This window comes from Tachypleus tridentatus, chromosome 6, assembly GCF_004210375.1.
Source record: "Tachypleus tridentatus isolate NWPU-2018 chromosome 6, ASM421037v1, whole genome shotgun sequence".
In the NCBI taxonomy this organism is placed as follows: Eukaryota; Metazoa; Arthropoda; class Merostomata; order Xiphosura; family Limulidae; genus Tachypleus; species Tachypleus tridentatus.
In genome coordinates, this window is record NC_134830.1 from 33,342,589 (window position 1) to 33,363,845 (window position 21,257).

A 21,257-nucleotide genomic window follows, 5' to 3' on the forward strand; every position below is an offset into this window, starting at 1 on the left:
AACAGACCTTCGCCATCTTTAATAGAGGTGAGATGTCAAGACAGCCTATAAAATTAATCTTAATAATTAACGTATAGAACTTCCTTTCAGTCTAACTGTCGCCGAACATTCTACAGTACGTTTGGGATATCAAACTACAGTAACTTTAATCCACTTTGAGAATGGGGAGAAATATACACAAATATCGATTTTGTTTAACAAATTTCTCTTCAAGATTGGTTCAAGATTATTAAGTTTATATATTTTTTTTTATATGGTGATGAGAGATATTTTTTCTTAGAACTTGCAAATTTTCAACATCATGGGTTTTCAGGTTAATATATTTTGTTCTTGTAACGAGATTTGCGCAATTATTTGTTAACGCATACCCCAGTGTTTTGATTAGCTCTTATTTAACTTATATTAATTTTAGTACGGTTTTCTAGTATTAACATGTTTATCAGCTTACGAGAAGCCGGTATGAATTTAAATATTCTTAACTTTGTTTGTTCAGTATTTGGGTTGAAGGCTCATGAATCATTTCAGTACAGGTCTTGTTTTTTAACGTACACATGTAGAGAACTTGGTTTAACTAATCTGATATTTATTCATTAAAACTGTTCAATGTTAATGCCTAATCAAAGCGAGTTAACCGCTAACTTCGATATCACTTTATAATGTGTTTCAAAAGTGGTTTAGTCAGTAGCTTTACAACAAACTAATGGTTTACTCATTTCATCTCAGTACAGTAATGTTGTTGGTGTTTGTTTGTTTTTTAACAGAACTGGCTCCATCAAGAAATAATTTTGCTCTGTGCTAGGTTTTAATGCTTTAAACCGCCAAAAAATCTAAGAAAGCCTAATTGTTTGTTCTTTGAATCTCGTGCAAAGCTACACAAATGTATCTGCGCTATCCGTCTTTAATTTAACAGTGTACGACTATAAAAAGACTGGTAGTCATCACCACTGACCCGCCAACTCTTGGGCTTTTCTTTGACCAAAGAATAGTTGAATTGACCGTAACATTATAACGCCTCCACGGCTGAAAGGGCGAGCATGTTTGGTGTGACGGGGATTCGAACTCGCGACCCTGAAATTACGAATTAAGCGCTCTAATCCCCTTGTCCAGCCCGGGTCGAAAAAACCAAAAATGGGTCACTTTTGGATCACCTTGTACGTTTGAAATAAGATGTTGCTTATTCTTTTAACACGACAAATAATTTTATCCTCTTAAATAGACGCTTGATGCAAATTTGTCAGTATTTATAAACCACCGTTAGAATACAGTCGGTCGATTATCTCAAGCGAATTTCTCTCCTTTTGTTGAAATTAAACAATTACGTTAATGAAAATCCTCAACTTTACTACCATAATTTTCTTGACAACTGTAATTCATCCTGTTAAAACACTAAAGTATGTGTAAATACTGAAGTATATGTAAGTGAAAATCTTGTTGGAGGGTGAATAGAAAAAGATTCTGTTAAAATTAAATGCGTGTAAGAAGACAACACGTGTATTAGAATAAACCGAGGCAAAATATTAAAAAACGTTTCTTCGTTTGTTTTTGAATTTCGCACAAAGCTACTCGAGGGCTATCTGTGCTAGCCGTCCCTAATTTAGCAGTGTAAGACTAGAGGGAAGGCAGCTAGTTATCACCACCCACCGTCAACTCTTGGGCTACTCTTTTACCAACGAATAGTGGGATTGACCGTCACATTATAACGCCCCCACGGCTGATAGGGCGAGCATGTTTGGTGCGACAGGAATGCGAACCCGCGACCCTCAGATTACGAGTTGCACGCCTTAACACGCTTGGCCATGCCGGGTCTAAATTAAAAACGAAGAAATATGAGTTGAAGTTCTATGATTATTGTGAATACAGAGGAAGGGGAAAAACTAAAAAATTAATTTGGATAATATTATCTAATCAATAATATGTTTTAAAATAACAATTCTGCAAACGACAATGACAAATAGAAAATTGGATATTGGGTTTAATAAGCGAGGATAATAGACGCTCTCGTTGAGACTTAAATTGTTAAACAACGTTGGTAAAAGTTGAACTGTAATATTATTTTCAGTTACAAAGCAATGAATAAACTTTATCCCATAAAATCAAGTATATTTAAAATTTAATGCCTTTGAATGAATGCTGTAATGTTTGGCGCCGCATACCGCATGAAAAAGTGGCAAAATATAATTCGTACAACCCTGCGCAAACATCACAGATCATAAAGTATGAATGATAAAAAACGTCTATATCGCTATATATCTTTAATCAGGGAAAAGCTATTGTTTTAACATATATATTTTGTTAATTAAAAATTACATATATTGAAAAAAATCACTGAAACGTTCTAAACAAATTAGTGCATATGTCTATTTTCTAATCAGTAGAAAAATTTTCAAGTAAGATTTTTTTTACAGTCTTGTCTTTGCTGGCTAATAGGAGAGTTTACTCTCTGGTGTTAAGCAATAAGGTAAATTATTCCATTTTATGTAGGAAAATCAGCGTAACTGCTACTTTTGTGGTAATTTCAAGTAATAATGGTTTATCTATCGGGCAGGAGCCGCGAATAACAGGAGGAATGATCAGGAAATATATCACGGAGTTTCATTTGCATTGTTTGACTCTGACGGAGTTTGAAAAAAAAAAACGACAGTGTATGATAGAACATAAAACAATCTTTATTTATTTCAATAAATCAATCCAAGTGAAAGAGTGCATTTGGCGACAGAAAACACTCCTACTGAAGATTAATCGACTCTGAACTCAAGATATGTTCCAGACTCAGAAGGCATAGTATTTCACTCAACAGTCTATAATGTTATTTCTCTGTATAGACATGCACTACCGTGTCACTGATAATTATTTCATCAGCAAAGGCCAGAGGGTATATATATATATATATCATCCATGCATCACCTTGCTCACCAGTAGAAAATATCACAGTTCACCTTCACACAGTGTGGTTTACTTTACAGCAGTCGTTGAAGCTCCCGAGACATAGGGAAAAGTTCCAGAACAAAAGAGTGAAAAAATTAACTACATTTCTCGAACAATGTTCTATTAATAATACTCTACATTTGTAAAACTGTAGAAAAACGTGGAACGTTCATCTAATTAAATAAAACATGAAACACTAAAAACTCAGATCTACTTCGTTTAAAGTATTTCAAAATTCTATAAAATTAAGAAAAGACCAAATTCCGATTAAGAAACAACAAAATCAACGAACTTTCTTTTTTTTTTTATTCCGATAGTATAAAATACTCAATAATTTTCTCTATTTATACTATTTAAATAAGTCTCATTTTTCAAATTCGTCTTCAAAACATTAAATGGGCGTTTTCAATGATTTTTCAGTGCCTATATAAGTTTACTTCTATACATATTTATTATTCAGTCAAGCGACAACTTCAAAAAAGATTAAGGCTATGTTACAAATATGTATATATATATATCAAAACTGAACCTATATACACATTTGTTTTTGAAAACTTAATTGGGTTCTGTTTGATATAAACTCGTGTAAAAGCTATCTCCAATGTAAGATAATAAACGTTTAGAAACTGTAACATTAAATTTTGAGCCGAATACTCTGAATTATCTGAAGAAGAAAAACCAATATTTTTTTGAAATATGTAATATATTTTCTACTTAAAATAGTGCCCCCCAGTGGCTCAGCGGTATGTTTGCGGACTTACAACGCTAAAATCCGGGTTTCGATACCCGTGGTGGGAGCACAGATAGCCCATTGTGTAGCTTTGTGCTTAATTCAAAACAACAACAACTTAAAATAGTTTTGATTATGCTTATTAATCATTGTTCGTCAGTTCACTATTATATATACACATATCAAAATTGAACCTACATATGCATTTGTTTTTGAAAACTTAATTGGGTTCTATTTGATATAAACTCATGTAAAAGCTACTTCCAATGTCAACATTACTTCTTGCTAGAGGGTGTACTGAATGTCTGAGAAAGCATAATTCATCCTACTAGTATAAATATATATATATATAAATCTGATGTCAATATTTCAGCGATTATTAATATAAAAATGTTCGGAAATGAGGTTAAAAATGTATTAGTATTTAGTTCTGAATGTGTTGAAACTTTTATGAGGCCCGTGTTATGTAGACTTCGATCCCCCTATGCTGGATCTATTGGTCTACTGGTATTCTGGTAGTCATTGTAGCAGAGGTTCAAGATATATGCAGCCTTCTCTATTGATTTAATAAGTCTTTCGTAACCATTGTAATAAAAGTTCGTGCTGTCTCTATTAGTCTAATAGCTTTCAAGAAGTCGATGTAGCAGAAGTTCAAGGGTCGTGCAACCACCATTGGTCTAATAGCTTTCTGGTAACCATTGCAGAAGAAGTTCAAGGTGTATGGTTTTTCCGTTGGTCTAGTGGCTTACTGGTAATTATTGCAGTGTATATTCAAGACTTCTGTCTCTGAAAAACGAGAACTTTTCTGGACATCCTGTATCATGTACATTAAATTATTGTACAGGTTGCTGCAGGGTTAACAAATAACATATTAGTTATTAATCGACTTTACTTCTGAGCTTATGACTATATAGCTCTCCATTAACTACAGTTCAGAATATGTTCAACAAAATAATTGAGTTGGAACACCCGATAATAAATTAAAATATTCCACATTGTGTTGTCTTAACACAGTAACATCCTTTGGCGACAACAGCAGAGAACAAACTTTATCTCTATTTTAAAACCACTCAATTAGTGAATCATCGCTGGTCCAAAGTACTCTAAAACCAGAGAAAAACAATAAATGCATCAGTATTATGGGTTCCAAATATAGAAACGGGCGTTACCACTATGTACACTCTACATCTATTGATTGTAATCAAATTGACACTGTGTTTCAAAATTTCATGTGAATAATTATAATAAAATAATAAGACTGTTATTATCATCGATTATTACAGTGGATTAGTAATGGTCTTGCTACAATTACTGGCCTTTGCCTTAGTGGATTAATAATCATATTTCTACAATAATTGACCACTACAATGGATTGATAAGCAACCTGTCCATGTTGGCTGTCTTATATAGTAAATGTCAGCTATCTCATATATTAGAACTCCAATAGCTAGCTATAATATTTATAACGATCACGAAACTATAAAGGTAGCATGAAAACATTACTTACCGCTGTGTTATTACAAGGTTTTATATCTTTTTTTTAAAGTTTCATAATAGATTTATCTATTTACACTGGATCGATGTCTTAGCTATGAACATTACAACGACAACGTTTCTAACCTTCCAATACACTAATATTATGTGCCTTACTTGTTATCATCACAATTGTTGGCAAGACTAAATTAGTAAATGAAATACATGTTTGTCTTTCTTACTCCACGTTTTCTTATCCCAATACGTCAGAGTTTCTTGTAATTGCACGAACGTAAGAAGAAAAATGTATTGGTACAACTATATTTTTACAGAAAAGAAATGATTTTTTCAGTAAATTACTGTTAACACCAAGGTGGCTGTCAATTATAAAACATGACAAATAGCTCTACTGTTCTATTTCTATGTTATGAACTTTGAATATGCATACATGAATACATGAAATGACATATGATTATCATTCGAGATACTTAGAATAATCTATGACGATCGTTACCAAGTTACTTATGACGTGATACGCAATAACGGACTGGAGAAAGAGCGCCATGCACACTATCAATACACATTCGCGAATTTACGTCTTGGCAGGTAGGGTACAAGACAAGGTTGATAACTGTAATATATTCGTCTATACTATGGAACGTGCCTATTAGCATGCGTGAAATTACATTTATCACAAAAGTAATATTTCAGTAGATTGGACTTGCATGAAATATAACCCTTGCATAGAGAGGGCAACTCAGAGAACAAACCGCTTCCCGTCAACTACGTTTATGACACTAGAACAAAAATTAATATGGAAGGTCATCATAAATTTTAGGTTTTTGCTTTGAAAAGACAGGAAGTTGTAACAATACAAAAGTTGTTGACTCGCAGTTCAATCGATTTGTTCTTAGTGTTTCACTTTCTTTAAAAAGCTAATTAATTCTTAAGAGTTTTTAATAACGTTACACAGTGATTCCATATCTTTACAGGCATCTTTCACTGAAACTCAGACCGTATCATTTATTCGCCTGAAACATCTTGTCGCATCTGAGAAAGTGTGTTTAAATTTATGGATGTGTCGTTTACTTTTCCCAGAAACCAAATATTTTCACCTTAACTCAGCTTTGAACATACACGCTTCGACAAGATATGAAAGAAAGATAAACATGCTTTCTAAGCACCTTTCTAGAAAAAAACTCTAACACGGCTTAACTTTGTTTTATTCGCAGACGGATATGACTTTAGCCTAAAAAATGACACAACGTGAGCTCTGTGTACACTCGGTGCAATGCACTCTGTTAAAAGCACGTGTCATACGTTAGATCTGTTAAACACTCTGAAAATATTAACTATTACTTACTTTCTTTATCTACTCTACATCTACAGACAAGTGAAAAACAAATTCATTTAAAAACGTATCAGTAATAAAAGGTTTTGAGTTATTTTAAAATCCCTGGTATCGAAACCGATCGTGTTAAACAAAGGTATACTGACGTTTCTCCCAGACGGAGCGACAGGCGGTTGTCATTCGTGATATGTTATTATATAGTCTCGTGCCTAAAGGCAAGCAAAAACGTGACGATCTGTGACACAGGATGGAGTGTCATACAGCCAAAGCCTGACAGTTGACGCACAAAAATCATGGGTTGGCATTTTCCTTGGTAAAATATATGGTTATGTAAAGATTATCATATACAATACATGCTTCTAACAAAACTTATTTGGAACCAGTTGAGAAAGCAACATGACAGTAGCAACAAAAGTAAGATACACAACTGAGTTAACAGATGAATTTTATAATTAAGTTGCTGATATACCTAAAGCTAGTACTGTGTAATTGTGTGACAGAAGGACATCAATGAAAAGATTAACTAGTGGGATTTTCCAGTTCCAGAATGTTTTTGTTAAAACACATGAGAAATTACGTCTGTATAAGAAACACATATCGTCCAGCATCATATGGGTATTATGTATGATACATCAATTAGCTATTCTCCACAGAGCAGCCTTGGGTTGAAGAAACCACAAAACAAGGAGACAGGAAGATATTATATAGTCATTCGATTAAAGTGTATGATTGTCACGTACCGTACATGTAAGGAATAAAAATGGGTTTTATGAGTTTTTTTTGTGATTTCTGAGACGTTCATGGAGTTTCGTAATTAAATAACACCCACGCTCCACTAACGTGTGAGCGCTTCAGCTTACTGGATGGATTATAGTAGTGCGGGTCACTGGATCCGCCACTTATATTAAAATTATATTAGTGGATTTTAAACAGCCATTACCTCTAACAGGTGTTTATAGGTGTTTAAAATAACACACTCAGGTTGTGTGTTACTCCTTCTATCTTCATACTTGGCCAGACATGATCAAGTGGTTAAGGCACTAGACTGTAATCTGAGGGTCGCGGGTTCGAATCCCTGTCACACCAAACATGCTCGCCATTTCAGCTGTGGGGACCTTATAATGTGACGGTCAATCCCACTATTCGTTGGTAAAAGAGTAGCCCAAGAATTGGCGGTGGGTGGTAATGACTAGTTGCTTTCCCTCTAGTCTTACAGTGCTAAATTAGGGACGGCTAGCGCAGATAGCCCTCGTGTAGCTTTGCACAAAGTTCAAAAAACAAACAAAACAAAACAATCTTCATACTTCCGATGACGTTTGAAAGTACACTTGAAGAAGCATTACTTTGAATGAATCAAATAAAGTCGGATTAAAATTGAAGGGCAATAAATGTGTTTTTATCAACATTGAAACCAAATAGTTACTAATGACAGTATCCTTTTTCATCTATCTGAAACAAAACAAAAATGACTCAGTTGGAAACTGGAGCCTTCTTTTGTAAGAGATAAATATTAAAGATTTCTAAGATTTGTTGAATTTTTATGACACCCTTACCGTTGAAGTTGATCAAGTAGGAAGTAAAGGTTTATTACAAATAATCATCTATATAGATAACACGCTTGCGTTTGTCTGTCCGAACTTTTCTCGTAAATCTTTCGATCAAACACTACTAATATGATATTGTTAGAAATGTCTTTGTCCGAGAAGTCCGAATTGTTTATGGACTTTTTTCATTCAGAATCACCTTACCTGTTATTTGCTGAGCTAAATTTTTTAATGCAACGAGTATATTATAAAATGGCACAATGATGTTGCCATCGCGTAACAACTGGCTTCGGTTTCATTTTTTTTATTTGCAAAGTATTTAACATAAACGAAATTTAGCCCACGTGTTATTCTCCCCTCTCCCAAAAAAAAGAGAGGCTATTACACTAAACACAACTTCTATGGGGCTTTCTCAACATAGCTGGGTCTAAAATACGCATGCGCAGTTTGTTCAAAACTATATGGTTATCACTTTGTGAATACGCATTCAGAGGTTTCTGCATATTCAGCTAAGTTTGTCTTCATAACAATTTTACATTTACTTTACTTTGCGTTAATTAGCTTCAGTTCTTTTCATAGACTGCTATAAATATATTTTAGTTGATTGTTTCTTCACTGCAGGTATTATTCTTCGTTGTGGTGAGTTTCTCTGTTTCAACTCGTAAAACCATATCATAAACTGAACAATTTAGATGACGTCATCACTATAGCAACTTGAGCAGATATTGTCAGGTTGGTATTCCATACTACGGATTAACAATTATTAACAATATCAAGATATCTATTCATTCTCACCTTATTAACTGAATATTAAACGTGCCCTGAGCCAGCGTATAACCCTCTTTATTGCACTAGTGTGTTGAAATTGATTAGCATGTGAAAACATTAAGTGTTAATATAGATCTCACGTGAGAAGGGCAAGTTTTTTCTTGATTTGAAATCACTTTTTAATCACTAAAAACATTTTTAAACCTTTAACCCCAGTTTCTACTACCTGGCTAGTTACAAGAAAGTTTCTGTGACTATTTTATGTATTAAAATGGACCTTGGTCATTTTGGCAATTAACAAAATGAAAATACACTGAGGAGATTAATTAGTTTTTCAAAATGATTTGAGTTATTGTTTGTTTTGAATTTCGCGCAAAACTACAAGAGCTATCTACGCTATCTATCCCTAATTTATCAGTGTAAGATTAGAGGGAAGGCAGTGAGCGAGTTATCACCACCCATCGCCAACTCTTGGGGTGCTCTTTTACCAACGAATATGGAGACTGAGCGTCACATTATAACGCCCCCACGGCTGAAAGGGCAAATATGTGTGATGTGACAGGGATTTGACAAGTAGAAAATAATAGTTAAAAATTGGCATCTTTCTGTAGTACTATACAGTGTCCACCCCCAGTGATATTGTGTCGACATAAAACAACAAGAAAGAAATAGAAAAAAAAACTGTTGATCCTAGTATAGAACCAGTAATAAAAACTGTACAACTTTTGGTCCTACAATAATGTTGTAAAATAAAAATCCACAAACTATTAATTCTACTGTTTGGATGAAACCAACAACACGTAAAATAATGAAATAAAATAACTGTTGATCCATGTATAGTCATATGGAGTAACGAAACAAAAAATGTTTCATCTTATTGTGTCGACATAAAATATAATAAATACAGTAAAACCTTTGACACTATAAAATAAGGAAACCTATAAAATAATTGACCACATAATAATCATATGATAAAATGAAACTAGTGACCTGCTAATATTTTGTAGTGATATAAGACGATAACAAATAAAACCGCAAGTCTTACAATAACAAAATAATTAAGACTTACTGAACTTACATGTTTTTGACATCACAAAAAATAACAAAACGATAACACTGTTGATTTGACAAAACAACATGAAACAAAACCAGTAGATAAGTACTCCTATTGTAACTTACAAACCAACAAAACCAACAGACACTTACTATTATTGTAAGTTACGAAACAACAAAACAAACAAAAGTTATTCCTAACTTATGTAACAACAAAACCAGCAGACAGTTATTCTTATTGTAACTTACGAAACAATAAAACCTGAACACAGTTATTCTTATTGTAACTTACGAAATAATGAAACCTAAAGACAGTTGTTCTTATTGAATAAGTACAAAACTGTTTTATGTTTATTTTGTGCTATGTGTTTCTGTATTCTATGAGTAGTTTGAGAAACTACCTGATTGGCTGTCACAGTCTAAACAAATTACCACGTAATACTTCTTTGTACGGTAAGAGAAAGAACGGACCTAACCTGATGAAGTTGAGGCGAAACGTTTTAAAGACCGAATTTTTCCACTTCAACGGACAGCTGTAGAGGGTTCCTTCAGACTCAAAGCTCTGCTTGAAATTTATTATAGTCAAAAAAGAATTACATGGCCGTAATTTAGAAACTACCTGATTGGCTGTCACAGTCTAAACAAATTACCACGGAATACTTCTTTGTACGGTAAGAGAAAGAACGGACCTAACCTGATGAAGTTGAGGCGAAACGTTTTAAAGACCGAATTTTTCCACTTCAACGGACAGCTGTAGAGGGTTCCTTCAGACCCAAAGCCCTGCTTGAAATTTATTATAGTCAAAGAAGAATTACATGGCCGTAATTTAGTGGCATTGTCAAGACCCAGAACATGGAAAACGTTTATAATTGTCGTTTCGCTGAAAGTTCCTACAACACAGAAATATTAGACGAAATAATAAGTTGTATCGACTTGAAAAAGATGCAAAGATTTAATCTGTACGTCTACAACTGTCGACACAGGCGGACAAGAACAACTTTTGATACGGAATCTTGAAAATACGCGTGGGTGAGTAACGCCCACAATTCTCTCTGAACTGGCTCCATTATTTTGAAGTTAAAAGAATATTACGAGTGATTGTAATAAAAAGAAAATACGAAGGTGTTTGATGAGAGGAAAATGTTACAGTTTTAGAAAAAAAAAAAACATTATTTTTTTATTTTTTGTGAGCAAAAACGTAGGGAATTAGACCGCTATATTAACTTATATTATTCCAACCAGGTTTAAAATAGCATTTTTTGTTTTGTACATCCTTCCTGGTTTTATGTGTCTTTTCTTCTTGTATAGAACACTCATGCGTTAACAAACACTAAATATCAACTTTTCCAATTTCGCGTTAGTTCAGTGGCTGATTATGTTCCTTATTGTTCCTCAGTGTACATAAACCATTTATCAGAAACCTCCATAAACAAAAATATATAAATAAGTAAAAAGTAGATTAGCTCTTCACGAGCTCGAAATTTTGAAATCACTCTTAAAAGAAATAAATAAAATACTGGTATTGTGTATTGAGCTGTGTTGTCCAACAGAGAAGTTAAATAACTGTCTTATTTAAGCTGAAAAATCAAACACCTCCGAAATTGTAATCTGGATCTTCAACGTCTACCTCATCTTCTGATTTGCTGCTCTCTTCTGAGAATGGCTGCTTTCTCTCTGGCAGAATGGGTACAGGGAGCTCAGGGCAGAGTGGCACTGGGGCTATGAATGATGGAAGGTCCGGATACATGATAGCAGATGCATTCTTGCCAGCCCGACGTTTGAAAGGGTCCACCATGCAGAAGTAGCAATTGCTTGAGTGGTCAGTGGGTTCATGCCAAATATTTGGAATAGCAAACTTCACGGCTCTCTTTTCCCCTCTGTACCATCCTGCAAAAGAGCAAAATAAAATTGTTATTATGAAGAATAAATTTATTTCATCCACAACTAATGTACGTCCTAGCATGGCCAAGCGCGTAAGGCGTGCGATTCGTAATCTTAGGGTCGCGGGTTCGCGCCCGTCTCGCGCCAAACATGCTCACCCTTTCAACCTTGGGGGCGTTATAATGTGACGGTCAATACCAGTATTCGTTGGTAAAAGAGTAGCCCTAGAGTTTGCGGTGGGTGGTGATGACTAGCTGCTTTCCCTTTAGTTTTACACTGCTAAATTAGGGACGGCTCGATGCAGTGGGCTAACAACCTGCTCACTTAAATACTTGTTGAAGAATCCGCAAGCGCTTGCGGCCATATGTTCCTAGATGGAATCTGATGGTGATGACTAACTAACAACTAATGTGTAAGAGGTTCATACAAAATATTTTATGTGTGATATTTTTTCTATACTATTGGAAATACAAAAAAATAAATTAAAAGATATTTAAATTTTAAAATGTCTAAAATTTGTATAATATAAAAACTTACTATTCAAGCAAGCAAAAATTGTCCGTCCTAATTTCTAGAGTTTTTTGTTTTTTTTTGCAAAACTCGCAGTTACTCAGGTAACTAAGGTGCCCATAGTTTGTTTTGATCCCTAACAGGCATGCCGAAATATGTCTTGTGGGCTTCACACATTTTAGTAGATGATATCACAGAGTACTTTCTCGCTCTTGTCTTGATAAATTGGCCACATACATAGCAGAATGCGTCTGGAAAATGCTTGCAGCTTCTTGATGCCATCTCTGATAAAATCAGATAGGTCTATGTGTTTACTTAGGCAGCTAGAATTAAACTAAAGTGGCGAGTGGTGAACCCCTGTACATATATTATTATGGAAAGTTCAAGAAAATTCTCGTAAGTTCTACAACATTCTAGAAAGTTTTTGAAGATTATTTCTAAGTTCGAGAAAATTCTCTATCAGCTACTCAACACTGAATCTACCTGGAATGTTCTGGAAAATGGGTAAATTTGAAAATTTCGTTACTCGGGTCACAAAAGCAAAGTTTGAAGAGAAAAATAGGTCTTTTCCATTTACTTTATGCTTAAGCAATTGGGAAATAACACTTTCTGCCCGGAAACAAGAAAAAGTAAGAATTTTGTTACATGGTGTAATTTGTGATAAAAAATCCAGCCAGTTAAACTGCATTAAAAAATGACGGTATAATTCAGCCAGTCTGGCTGCAGTAAAAAAATTGGTATTTAAATTCAGCCAATCGATTTGTTTGTTTATCGAATTTCGCGCAAAGCTACAAGAGAGCTATCTGCGACGTCGTCTCTAATTTAACAGTGTAAGATTAGAGGGAAGTCAGCTAGTCATCATCAACCACCCCCAAGACTCGGGCTACTCTTTTACCAGTTAATAGTGGGATTGACCATCAAGTTATAACGCCATCACGGATGAAAAGACGAGCATGTATGGTGTGACGAGGACTTAAACCCGTGACCTTGCGAATACCACCTAGTAATGCTGAGTCCTGATTTTAGTTGAAGAGGACGTAGGAAGCCTTTAAATTTACACAAGATTAATTCCTTTCATATATTTTAACAACAACAAAAACTCTACGAGAATACAGTCCACTTTATCTTAACCTTTAATTTGTCAAAATCTTCCTCTGTGAAACTCGCCCTTTTCTTATAAGACTCTTCCTTTACATTTTGTTTCCTTTTGATTTCACAGCTACACTAATATAACTTACCCTAAAAACTTTTGAGATTAAATTAGATATTTTTTTCAAAGAACTTGTAATATATTTTACAACTTCGACACTCTTCGTGGTTTGAGACTTATTAGACCGAAACTAATTTTGTATTTCAGTTTACACTAGAAGCATTAAAAACAGTTAACTTTGACTAATTGGCATATAGAACAATTCCCCAAAAGCATATTTTGTTCGTATTAAAATACAGTTGTCCCTCGTACAGCGTATTCACAGGCTTGTGGTACGGAGCTCGTTTTTATAGGAGCGGGTCGCGAAACATGAACCTTCTGTTTCACTGTTTGGGTACCTTAACAACAGGATCACGCCCGGTCGATGAAAAATATAAATGAATGGATACGAATTTACGAATAATAGCAATAATAATAAGCACATAAAATAAATTAATAGTGAGCAGTTGCTTATTGTCAACCGAATAATATAAGTGACAAACTTAGAACTGATAAAAGTAAGATATTAGTAGGCGATAAACCAGCATCACTAGTATACTTAGTTAATTGTTTGATTGATTCCTTGAGCTGACCTGTGATTACGTTATCATCAGAAGATTGCTTTTCAAACATTTGTTTGGAGATCACTAAAGAAATTATAAGTTGATGAATAAGGAAATAATAATTAGGTGAAGCCACAAAACAATGATATGATATACTGATTCTACTTTTAATCAATAAAACTGAGACATCATCTAGCATCTGGGATCACAAATAAGTAAATGTTGCTCCACAGAAGTCGAAAGCGACATCTGATGTGAAAACACATAATTAATTCAGAAAAATGGGGATAAAGGGCGTCAGAAGTGGAATTGTTTCCTAAATAAAGGGGTTCGGCATGACAAGGTGACTAGTGCGCTCGAATTGTGATCTGAGGACCCTGGGTTTGAATCCCCGCCACACCAAACGTGCTCACCCTTTCAGTCGTGGGGGCGGTATAACGTGATGGTCAAGCCCACTATTCGTTGGTAAAAGGGCAGCCTATGAGTTAGCAGTGGGTGGTGATGACTTGATTCCTTCTTTCTAGTCTTATACTACTAAATTAGAGACGGCTAGCGCAGATGGCCCTCGTGTACCTTTGCGCGAAATTCAAAACACACACAATCTTAAATAAAGCTTCTAACATGCTACTTAAGTGAGGGATCCAGACTCAGCAAGGTTGTTGTAACTGAAAAGAAAAAAGAGAACCACAGTTTAGTGACTGAGGATTGTGGAGAAATACCAGAGTAAGATGGAGAAACGACTATCTCGATCAATTTACCGTGGCAGTAAATTACCCGCAGAACAGAGCCACTCTAGTGTCATTACATACAACAGTGATATAAATATCATTGCTTACCATTTGTTGTATCCAGTTAACTTTGTTGACAAAATTCTTTACAATTCATTACTCATTTGTTCAGGAATATTCTTATTTATCTATTTATTTGCACTCTGTATAATGTTTTATATTCGTTGCCTGTAAAGTAATCTACACATCGAGGAGGATTCGCGATTTCATCTTTTTTTTTTTTTCTAAGCAGGAGAGAAAAGTAGATGTTTAGTTCATCGATCGAGAGCCAATTCATCGTCCATGGGTTGAATGTCGTTATCATCCTGTCTTAAAGTAAGTCTCATGAAGATAAACAATCTCTTTACCTCGTGCTGTGAAGACGGTGATTTGTAATCCAAGATTTAATAATATTTAGTAGCATGCGTCACTGACATTAACAATCGTTTTATAGTTTTTCAACTGCAGTGTTTGTTCATTGAAACAGAAGGTTGGTTATTTGCTGAATAAACTCAGGTCCTTTACACGCCTCTTATGAGTTAATAAAATCAAATAATTTTATTTGTATTATTATTTCACATTGAAAATGATATTGGTAAGAAATTAATTATACCAAAAGTAACAATATAAAAATATATTTTTTCACTTATTTCTTTTCACAATCTCTTGCATACACACTCGAGTCAAGTGTGTACTAATAGTTACCCTACTGAAACTCACAGGAATTGTGAGTTTATGGTTTGCGTCCCATTGTCGCTCAAATTCGTTCCGCCCTTTGTAGTCGTAGGTGCATTTATATATCTATATAACACTAAAAGTCAAGCACTACTGTTCAATCAGAAAAAGATAAAGGGTACTGTTGACTAACTGCCTTCCTTCAAGTCTATCCGTTCAAAATTAAGAATAAATATATAGAGTAGCCATTGCGTAGTTTTGTCTGGTCCGTTTCATGTACAAGGTGTTTTATTGAATATTATTTTGTAAGTACATCAAATTAGTCTTAAAGGTTAGTTTTCAAATAGCTTAACTGATACAATTACACAATTTATAAATTTACACCGTAAAATTCAATAAGCCAATTTTTATTTATTTATTTATTTATTTTTTATAATTAGTGAAATATTTCTATATTAGTTTAGCATTGCAGCCCGATGTGGTTTGCTATAAGAAAACGCACATGCACGCGCGTGCGCTCTTCAGAATATGTGCCAGTCAAGGCAATATATATATATATATATACTCACAAAAAAAAATAAAAAAAAAAAAATACAGGCCTGGCATGGCCGAGCGCGTAAGGCGTGCGACTCGTAATCCGAGGGTCGCGGGTTCGCGCCCGCGTCGCGCTAAACATGCTCGCTCTCCCAGCCGTGGGGGTGTATAATGTGACGGTCAATCCCACTTTTCGTTGGTAAAAGAGTAGCCCAAGAGTTGGCGGTGGGTGGTGATGACTAGCTCCCTTTCCTCTAGTCTTACACTGCTTAATTAGGGACGGCTAGCACAGATAGCCCTCGAGTAGCTTTGTGCGAAATTCCAAAACAAACAAAGAAACACAAAAAATACAAATCACACGAATTGGATTTGTTAACCACTTACAAACTATTGTATAACACCTTATATTGGCACTACATACCGAAAGACAGATAATGTTTTTTACAAATATTCCTTTACTGTGCTACAAGTTCCCAGTTTTTAAAGGATGTTGAACGCATTGTTTAAAGCGTTATATACTCTTTTCTAATTTCTGGTTCTCGAATTCTAACAAATGCATTGGCCCAAAACACGTCATACGTATTAAATATTAAATAAATATAATCTTCGTTTTATTTATTAGAAAATATCACTGTAAATAGTCTTTTATCATTTCTTTGGTGACTTTCTGTAAAGATATCACTTGGCCAACCAATCAGAAGGGTTATAGTCTCAACTTCAATAGGGAAAAGTATGTCATACTTATGTGTAAAAGTTTTAACTACTGTTGTGAACACCGCTTATGTCTTCCTCGTAACGTTTTGTAATATAATACAGGTATATATAAACATAATATATTTAAAATTGATATAAGTATATATAAAAATAATATATTTAAAATTGATATAAGTATATATAAACATAGTATATTTAAAATTGATATAAGTATACATAAACATAATATATTTAAAATTGATATAAGTATATATAAACATGATATATTTAAAATTGATATAAGTATATATAAACATAGTATATTTAAAATTGATATAAGTATATATAAACATGATATATTTAAAATTGATATAAGTATATATAAACATGATATATTAAAAATTTATATAAGTATATATAAACATGATATATTAAAAATTGATATAAGTATATATAAACATGATATATTTAAAATTGATATAAGTATATATAAACATGATATATTTAAAATTGATATAAGTATATATAAACATAATATATTTAAAATTGATATAAGTATATATAAACATGATATATTTAAAATTGATATAAATATATATAAACAAGATATATTTAAAATTGATATAAGTATATATAAACATAATATATTTAAAATTGATATAAGTATATATAAACATAATATATTTAAAATTGATATAAGTATATATAAACATGATATATTTAAAATTGATATAAATATATATAAACATGATATATTTAAAATTGATATAAGTATATATAAACATGATATATTTAAAATTGATATAAATATATATAAACATGATATATTTAAAATTGATATAAGTATATATAAACATGATATATTTAAAATTGATATAAGTATATATAAACATGATATATTTAAAATTGATATAAGTATATATAAACATGATATATTTAAAATTGATATAAGTATATATAAACATGATATATTTAAAATTGATATAAGTATATATAAACATGATATATTTAAAATTGATATAAGTATATATAAACATGATATATTTAAAATTGATATAAGTATATATAAACATGATATATTTAAAATTGATATAAGTATATATGAACATGATATATTATATTATATTTTTTAAAATGAAACAAAAAGCCTGAAAGTTGAAGAACTGGTAAAAGTGACACAACAAATATCTTAAAAGGTTTTATCGTTATTCTGATTCATTGTAGCTAACTTAGAGTAGCTAACTTAAAACAACAAACAACTAAAACTATGAAACAAATCATTTTTGAAACCAAAGTACAATATCATGCAACAAAATGCATTTTTTGTATGTTTTTAAAATATTTTTTCGTAATTTCTGAAATGCTTACCTTTGCAAGTACTATTACTACGTCCTCAAATGGGTTGGGATTATTGGAGTACGGGTGGCTTATCGTAAAACTTTACGCTAAATAAATAAACAAATGAATCAAAGCTACTCGTACATTTTGGGATAAAGAACTTCCCGTGGGAAATAGTGATCAAACACCATTTATATATTTAGAAGGTACATTTTAAATAATGTAACTGTAATTAAAGGTGGTTGTAAATAGCTTTTATTAAGTAATATATTGGAATATCAATATAACTGTAAAAATGTTGATTTACAGTATTAATCTAAATACTCAGAAATTAATGGACATTTTGGTACCTGATTCTGCGCTAATCTAAAGACATGTACTTTGTTTCAAATGTTGTTGCTATCTAATATCGATCAGAAAAGAATCAGCCCCTTTTTGTGTGCTCCTAAAAACCAGCAAAGAACCTATCATATTCGTGGGGACTCACCGCTTACTATGACATGGTACCAAGTCATTCATGGACGCTTCTTTAAGTATTCAGTAGAATACCATTTACTGCAACTTTCAACGAGGAATTTAACCCTAAACAAGAGTATGATTTGTCCTGCTGCACAACAGTGCTTTATTCCAGTCTGTAAAATACGTGTTAATGAACCAACCAATTGATCAGGTAAAGCAAGAGATATTTCATTCACTTAAAGTTCAATACTGCAGACCATACTGAAGCAGTAAGTATTCAGGTCTGTGTAAGATCTGTTTTACAAACACAACATTTAACTTGGTGCTGTGTTATACTACCATAATTATAGTTTAAAGTGATGTTCGAACACAACAATAGTTGAGCCTGAAAACTGTACATTGAATTAAATATGTTCAAACATTATGGTTTATGTTATTGTAACAGCCTAAAAGATGCTTAATCCATTACTTTACTATTTACTGAAATGAAACATGGGAGGGTTCTGATACAAGCAGTCAGTGTTCCCCTCTGATGCTTCAACAATTGTAGAATATAACAAAGCCATGTTTGAGCCGAGTGATTACATATTGCTTGAAATGAACCGTCTCTACAATGGCGATGCAAAAGACACTCTTACTGCCAAGAACTTAAATTTCCCCAGCTGAACTGATAATTGTGAACGCATCAAGTCAAAGGCTCTTAGAAAAGTAGTTATTCTTTTAAATATATATTTAAAACAGTTATAACTGTGGGAGTAGTTTAGATATGGATAACGACTGTTAGAAAATCTTGGTAGTTATAAGGGTATAGTTTACTTTACCTTGGTAATGATTTCGGTTTAAATCATTGACTTCAAATTCAAGAAGAGTTCAGGGTCAAAAGACACAGGAGGTGTTCGAAATGGTATAAAAGTTGTTACACATAAGACACAGGAGGTGTTCGAAATGGTATAAAAGTTGTTACACATAAGACACAGGAGATGTTCAAAATGGTATAAAATATTATTGCACATAAGACACAGGAGGTGTTCAAAATGGTATAAAATTTTGTTACACATAAGGCACAGGAGGTGTTCAAAATGATATAAAATATTGTTACACATAAGTAAAACTTAATTTTTCTTATTGAAATTGGGACTATGACACTTCTGACTCTTTGCCTTAGTGATCTTCTTCTTCCAGAAAGCCACCAAACCAATGATAAAATACTATTTGAAAGATTCAACAATGGTATACTAATCTAGTATAATTATGACGAGTAAATCTGGAGAGACCCTCTTTAGAGACCCTCTTTAGAACTGAAGCTGGAGAGACCCTCTTTAGAACTGAAACTGGAAAGACCCTCTTTAGAACTGAAGAATGATTTATCAGCCAACTGAACAGCAACCAAAAAGGAAATGAAATACAACAGAGTAGGTAAAGTATAGTTTATCCTGCTGCTCTATCGTAGAGAGAGAGAGTCATTTAGAAACAAGTGTGATACCACTTAATATGAAAAAAAACCTATTAATACATGAAAAGGATCTATTCAAAACATATCTTCTAAAGTTTTGCGGAGCCGTATTAGAGAGTTATATCTGTATGTGTTTTCTCATAGCAAAGCCACATTGGGCTATCTGCTGAGTCCATCGAGGGAAGTCGAACAGCTGATTTTAGCGTTGTAACTCCGTAGACTTACCGTTGTACCAGCGGGGAACGAGGTATATGTTCTCATACTTTGTGAAACCATTTCCGCTACCATTAAGAATGAAGTGAAAGAAAATAAAACCAATAATTAGTCAAAACTATGTAACTGGTAAGACAACATCAAGATGTAAAAACCTTCAACAATCAGAAAAACCAAGAATCAAATACAATAGAACAATATCACAAGAGTCTTCAGTGGGTTCAATTAAAGGAAAAAAGTACGTCCTGCTTTTAAAAAATAACCCAGTTGTCCAAAGTCAGACTTATCCAATAGCCACGACTATCTAATAAAGAACAAGTTTTTCATGTTTTAAAAAAAGACTGGTTTAAAGAATATACACAAGGGCATCACAGAAAGTAATTTCCAGAAGTGTTAATTATAACCCAAACGACTAATAGAATTTGGTTTGGAGCAGTCCTCAACTCTTTGCCAAATATAAGAATAAGACATGATACAAAGTCCTCAAGTTCGAATTCGTATGCTGGTTTAACTGTGATCAGCATCAAAAACTTACATGACTTGAGCTTTGACGTCTTGATGAAGGATGAGTATCCCTGTCCAACGTATCATGTACTCCAGGGACAAACACGATGAAGTATCCTTGTCCAACGTATCATGTACTCCAGGGACTAACACGATGAAGTACCCCTGTCTAATATATCTTGTTCTCCAGGGACTAACACGATGAATAAGTGTTACCAAGTGGCACAGCGGTATTTCTGCGGAATTATAACGCCAGAAACCGGGTTTCAGTACCGTGGTGTAGCTTTGTGCTTAATTCCAAACAAACAAAGTTTAATAAAGTCAATAAAATTATCCAAGTAATAGTAACCTCTAATCATATTTTCCTTCTTAATGTGCATGGTGAGGAACCCAAACAACATGTGCATTTTACAGCTGCTTTTATCAGTTATAAGATAGTAGCAATACTCTTTATTGAAACATCACCTAAATGTATTGTGTTCTACCTCTGAAGCCGTATTATAATAGGAAAAAAGCTCAGTGTGGTACTAGTCATATCTTAGTCATGTTACTGGCACTTCCATAAAGGCACTAGTCATGTATAATAGAAGATACCACCATCTTCTTTTATAAGGCAGCTCCAAGACTGGTAACA

General features: G+C 33.4%; 1 long non-coding RNA gene across 2 annotated transcripts in view; it reads left to right on the forward strand.

The window, feature by feature from the left end:
• LOC143254514 (uncharacterized) overlaps nt 1–15,250 on the forward strand; it is a 34,192-nt gene extending 18,942 nt beyond the window's left edge. For both annotated transcript variants that reach the window (XR_013030228.1, XR_013030227.1), the window contains exons 2-3: nt 8,645–8,755; nt 15,008–15,250. This is a non-coding gene — a long non-coding RNA (uncharacterized LOC143254514). The remainder of the gene's footprint in view (nt 1–8,644; nt 8,756–15,007) is intronic.
• The last annotated feature ends 6,007 nt before the right edge of the window (nt 15,251–21,257 follow it).